This window comes from Chiloscyllium plagiosum, chromosome 2, assembly GCF_004010195.1.
Source record: "Chiloscyllium plagiosum isolate BGI_BamShark_2017 chromosome 2, ASM401019v2, whole genome shotgun sequence".
Taxonomy (NCBI): Eukaryota; Metazoa; Chordata; class Chondrichthyes; order Orectolobiformes; family Hemiscylliidae; genus Chiloscyllium; species Chiloscyllium plagiosum.
In genome coordinates, this window is record NC_057711.1 from 82571473 (window position 1) to 82577884 (window position 6412).

General features: G+C 40.8%; 1 long non-coding RNA gene across 1 annotated transcript in view; it reads left to right on the forward strand.

Moving 5' to 3' along the window:
* The first annotated feature begins 2060 nt into the window (after positions 1-2060).
* Positions 2061-6412, forward strand: part of LOC122561314 — a 21888-nt gene continuing 17536 nt past the window's right edge. The window contains exons 1-2 of the long non-coding RNA XR_006314987.1: positions 2061-3111; positions 4175-4221. This is a non-coding gene — a long non-coding RNA (uncharacterized LOC122561314). The remainder of the gene's footprint in view (positions 3112-4174; positions 4222-6412) is intronic.

Genomic DNA, 6412 nt, shown 5'->3' on the forward strand with positions numbered 1-6412 from the left:
AGTGCCTATTATCACCCTATTGTCAAAATAACTCACTGGCCCTCTGAGATTCAGTAATCGTTGTATTTCAACTGAGTGGCCAACCTCAAGTGAGTCCAGAGATTGAATATGGGAATGAAATTTGAACATTAAAAGGTCATCACAGCAAAGTTTAAATCTCATTCTCACTTGGCATCCACACAATGTTTTATTTTGTAGCATTTACTCAATAAATTGTCAACAGCAGGAACTTTGCTCCCCCCTATTACATTAGAGATACTAAGACTTGTACCAGTAGTTCTCCTATAACAAGGTACTGTAGTTGTGTTCCCGTGCAACACCAAATTATAGAAAATCATCCAATATAAATAGTGGGACCTATTGGATAAATAGGGTGAGAGGCAAATCACCACAAATATGAGTAAAAATCCAAACAAAAATAGTGGTTAGTCTAACACAAACAATAGCACACTCTACGTAAATTTTTAAATCCTATTTTAAATAATACAGTAAATATAACACTTTAACATTAAAATCACTGACTACATCACTGTACCTTTCACAAAGCTCTTCACCAGAAAGTGCATGAGCTGACTGATGCTGTTGCAGAAGTCCAGTCCTCAAGATTCTTCCCCAGTTTGAAACAGAGTTCCTTCAAACTACAATTTCCAGTTTCAAGCTAAGTTTCAAGGCTTGCAGAGCTGATTGCACTTCTATTTTAACTGAACGCACTGAATTTGCATTTTGCAGACAGGATCTTGAGGCTATGTTTTGCTGTTTGGATAAGTGCCGGGGATGGAATCATGTAACAGCGAATGGGAGTTCACTTTCCAGAAAAGGGGCCTGCAATCCACTAATTGCGGTGCAGCCAAATTGTGTTTAATAAATGCTCGTTTTAGGAGAATTACCTGTATTCTGACTAAGAGCACTGAGTATAGATGTTGGGAGGTCATGTTACGGCTGTACAGGACATTGGTCAGGCCACTTTTGGAATATTGTGTGCAATTCTGGTATCTCTCCTATAGGAAAGATGTTGTGAAACTTCAAAGGGTTCAGAAAATATTTACAAGGTTGTTGCCAGGGTTGGAGGGTTTGAGCTATAGAGAGTGGCTGAATATGCTGGGGCTATGTTCAGTCCAGCATCAGAGGCTGAGGGGTGACCTTCTATAGGTTTATAAAATCCTAAGGGGCATGGATAAGATGAATAGACAATGTTTTCCCTGGAGTGTGGAAATCCAGCATTAGAGGGCATAAGTTAAGGATGAGAGGGGAATGATTTAAAAGGGACCAAAAGGGCAACTTTTTCACACAAAAGGTGGCACATGCATGCAATGAGCTATCAGAGGAAGTGGTGGAGACTGGTATAATTACAACATTTAAAAGACATCTGGATGGATACATGAATAGGAAGGGTTTAGCGGGATATGGGCCAAGTGCTGGCAAATGATTGATTTAAGTTATCTGGTCGGCACGCATGAGTTGGACTGAAGAGTCTGTTTCTGAGCTGTACATCTCTATGACTTATTATTTCATTTACGTGGACTAAGAACAGGCTTGTTCAACAGACAACCCACAGGCTGCAGTAACCAAAGTTTGTCTTCTTTATCTGCCACTGGGGTTCTAATTAAGGCAAGTAGAACTGGATGGTTTTGAGGATATGCTTCTTGAATCAGTTTCTCTCCTGTATTTGCTGATCATTTACTCTGAGTGAGAGAAAAATTGAAATTTGCTGCTCTCCCTTGCTCCCATGAGAAAAGGTTGGACAAACCCACTCAAAAGGATTTAATCTTCATCATATCTTGCACTGTCTTTTACTCCGATTTGATTTATTTTGGGTTCATTTGGTTTTGTTAATGAGTGTTAATTTGTTGTTAATTCTTCTCATCTGATACAATTGCTACCACTTTGGCTAATCTTTGCCAGTTTTGGGTCAGTCACTTATTGGCGAAAGTGAGGACTGCAGATACTAGGGATTAGAGTTGAGAGTGTGGTGCTGGAAAAGCATAGTAAGTCGGGCAGCATCCAAGGAGCAGGAGAATCAACGTTTCGGGCAAAAGCCCCTCATCCCTGATGAAGGGCTTTTGCCTGAAATGTCGATTCTTCTGCTCCTTGGATGCTGCCTGACCTGCTGTGCTTTTCCAGCACCACATCACTATTATAGTCTACATTCTTTAATACTCAATATTCACTCACGATGAAGCTTTTGTTAAAGATATAATTGTCACCAAAACAATCTAGACTAGGACTTAAGTAATAGTTCAAGAAATTCAGTCTGTATACTGCTGTGAATCATTGCATAGTATAGCACCGAAAATGACTTTGAAAGAGGAGCAATTAATCCCACTTGGCTGATCTTTTCCCACAGAGTGCATCTTCTGCATTTTATTTGCTTGCTTGTTCATTTACAGTAGTTTTGGCAAGTCTATTCTCTTAAAACTTAGAGCGAAACAATTACTGTAGTTTAGTGGAGAGGGTAAAGCTAACCAAGCCTCTGTTGACAAAGTCTGTTTTCATGTTATTGTGTTTCTAGTGCTTGTTCTGTGAAAGATAGTATCTTCAGAATCCACCTGTGCTCATTGTAAAGACAACCATGTCAGGGAGAATAAAGCGTTACAAATTATATTTGGCATATGTGTTTTTTCTAAATATCAAATTTTAGTAAATGGCATGGCTGGATTTGAACCTATCACATCAGCCTGGGTTTCTGGATTACCAACATCATCACTGTACCACCACTTCCCCTTTTCTCCTTAGCTAGGATGCAAAGTGAACTCATTCATTTGTTGTTCATCTGAGAACTGGGTTAACCCTTCCTTGAGTAAGAATGAAGTTGAAAATAAAATTCTTAAAACAGAGGACCTGATAGGTTGGATTTTAAGAAATCTCACACACTCACACACACACACACACACAAACAGCTGGATGTGTTTTCAGTGGTGTGTACAGCATATAAAATTCAAGGGGATACATGCCACTGCCGTCCTGTTCAAGTCCCTATAAATATGTTGGATACTTGTATAACAAAATGGATTTTCTGTCTTTGATTTTTGTATCTTCTAATCCATTGTTCAGGGATGTTATTACGGATCTCTGAAACATCTGGAACTTCAACCCAGGCCTCCTGGCTTAGAGGTAGGGACACCATTACTGCTGTACAAGAAAATTTCCTCTCTCCATTTAAAAAAAAATTAATGGTTAGTTGAGCCTGTTGCCAATGAGTCAATTGATCCATATTTCATGCTGCCGATGCCATAAAATGGCTACGTAGGAAAAAAAGTGGGTAACCTGCTTTTGAAAAACAGGAAGGAGGTGGGGAGTACAGCATTTCAGGGTGTGCCCTTCGTGATTGGCAGACCCCCCCACCCCACAGGTATTACCTCCACTTACTCCTCCTGTCCTGATTTTCAAAACCCATTCCCACCTCTGTTCCTAAATTGCCCAACCCACTCTTGCCTTAAAGCCCTGAATTTTCCTGGTTGTAGAGCTATTGAATTTTTTTTTTTGAGGACCTTTGTCCAGTACCCACTATTGAGTTCTTGTAGAGTAGCTGGCAACTCTTGAGGACAAGATTTCCTCCCACTCTCACTTTGTTTGGTCTACTGGCAATAAATTATCACAGCTGTGACTCTTACAATTATGAAAAGTGGGGAATGCTATTAGGGTTAACTTCAACAGCACTCAAGAATCTCAAAACCATCAAGATAAATTAACCTACTTGGTTAGCTTCCCATCTAGCACCTTTGTTACTCACTCCATTCACCAGTAATGTACAAAAATTGTTGTTCCATCACTATTTTTAAGTTAAAATGCTGGAACTCCCCCTTAACAGCACTGTTTTTACACCGTCCATGACTGGAGCCAGTCAAGAAGGCAGCATACCATCACTGTCTCCAAAACAATTAAGATACTCCAGCCAGTGATGCCCACATTTCATGGACAAATATTTTAAAAATTCAGTTCAGAAGAAAAGCCATACCAGACTTGAAACAAAGACAGAAATTACTGGCAAAACTCAAAACCTCTGACAGCGTCTTTGGGGAGAATATGGGATTAATGTTTTGAGTCAGTGACTCTTTATCAGAATTGATGCCCCTCAGATGTTTCCACACTAGCAGCGATTTCAGAACTCCAGCATCTGCACTTCTTCGTTTTATTTCAGATTTGAAACATTAAGTCTGTTTTTCTCTCACCACAGAGATGCCAGGCCTATAGTTTCTCTAGCGTTTTCTGCTTTAGAAAAAGGTATGCTCACTTTAAAAAAAATTATAAAGCTTCATTAATTTATTGGTTATGTCACTTCTGCGGCAAAATGAAACATCCAAAGAAATGGTAGAAATAATTTTATGATCGTGTTTATGAGATATAATATTTTGTTTTTATACTTTTGATTATATATAGTGTTTTCTTCCTTATAGACCTCCATTGAGGTTTTTCTGTTATATTTATGAAAAAGTTATTGGGAAATATGATGTTCATTTGGTAAATGCACTGCCCACTGTGAAACACATTGAAAGAAGTTCCTTCTCTTCGGGCATTGTTGTCAACCCACAGCACATGGACTCCAGCAGTTTAAGAAGTAGCCTTGTCAAGTGCTATTAAGGATGAACAATAAATGCTAGCCAACCAGTGATGGCCATGTCCCACGCATGACTGAAAGAAAGACTGGATGAGTTTAGAACAGTAGAAATTGGAACAATGCCTGCTAATCTCATCAACACTTGTTAATGGGAATGGTGATGCTGAATAGAACAATTTACATTGAGACAGCACAGTTCATCTCAACAAGCTGTCACAAATCAGAAGGTTGCAATGTTTGCTAATTACATCCATACTTGTTAATTGCAGCGGCATTGTTAAATGAATAGGAAATTTTACATTGAAATAGAACAGTTATTTATAGCAAACTGACATCTCTTTGACTCTATGATCCAAGCCAGACTGGTAGTGAACATAAGATGGAATGAAGTCTGTATATGTGAAGACCAATGGATGTCAATTTGGGAATGAACTAACTAACCAACATTGAATCTCATCTCATGATATGAAGATGCCGGTGTTGGACTGGGATGTACAAAGTTAAAAATCACACAACACCAGGTTTAATTGGAAGCACTAGCTTTCGGGGCGCAGCGCTCCGAAAGCTAGTGCTTCCAATTAAACCTGGTGTTGTGTGATTTTTAACATTGAATCCTAGATTCAATCACATTCGGAATGTGTGAGGAAACCTGCTTTGGTTGAAAATAAACTGAAACACTATTTCTGACGGGGTGGGAGGTTGGGAAGTGTTGAGGACCAAAGGGACCCGAGTTTCCTAGTTCATGAATCAACAAAAACTAGCATGCAGATACAGCAGTCGACTGAACTACAGTAGTCAAGGAAATCAATTGATATGCTAACCGCCGCCTTCAAGATGCAGATGGAGTAGGACTCCTGAGCCAGGGCTAGTCTGCTCCGACAGTTTTACTTTTCTTTTTCTCTCTTTTCCTCTTGTCCTGAGCTCAGACAGCATTGGTGGCAGTAAGGGATCCCAGCACAAACTCATGGCAGTGGTGAATGAGCCCAGAGCAGACTCAAGTGAGCACTTGCTTTTCAGGGGCAAGCATGGAATCTGGCATCAGAATTGGCAGCTGCTACATTGGTGGAGGTGACATTAACCAGGTAGGACCAGCAGTGAAAGGTAGTGCCTGAGGATCAGCGACTTCATTGGCTGAGTCCGGTGTTGGTGGCAGTGGGGCGATGGCAGAATGGCATCACTGTAACTTTGAGGTGGGCCCAGTAGCGAGCGATGTGACTCTGGTGTTGGAGGGTCCGGCCCAAGTGGTGGCATGGTAGTAGCGGTGAACTGACCCAGTGATAAAAGATGGTGCTTGAAGAATGGAGACTTTAATGTTATAGAGTCATAGAGATGTACAGCATGGAAACAGACCCTTTGGTCCAACCTGTCCACACCGACCAGATATCCACCTGCCAGCACCTGGCCCACATTCCTCCAAACCCTTCCTATTCATATAGCCATCCAAATGCCTCTTAAACGTTGCAATTGTACCAGCCTCCACCATATCCTCTGGCAGCTCATTCCATACACGTACCACCCTCTGCATGAAAAAGTCACCCCCTGGGTCTCTTTTAAATCTTTCCCCTCTCAAACTAAACCTATGCCCTCTAGTTCTGGACTCCCCGATCCAAGGGAAAAGACTTTGTCTATTTATCCTATCCATGCTCCTCATAATTTTGTAGTCTCTATAAAGTCATCCCTAAGCCTCCAACGCTCCAGGGAAAATAGCCCCAGCCTGTTCAGCCTCTCCCTATAGCTCAAATCCTCCAAACTGGCAACATGCTTGTAAATCTTTTCTGAACCCTTTCAAGTTTCACAACATCTTTCCGATAGGAAGGAGACCAGAATTGCATGCAATATTCCAACAGTAGCCTAACC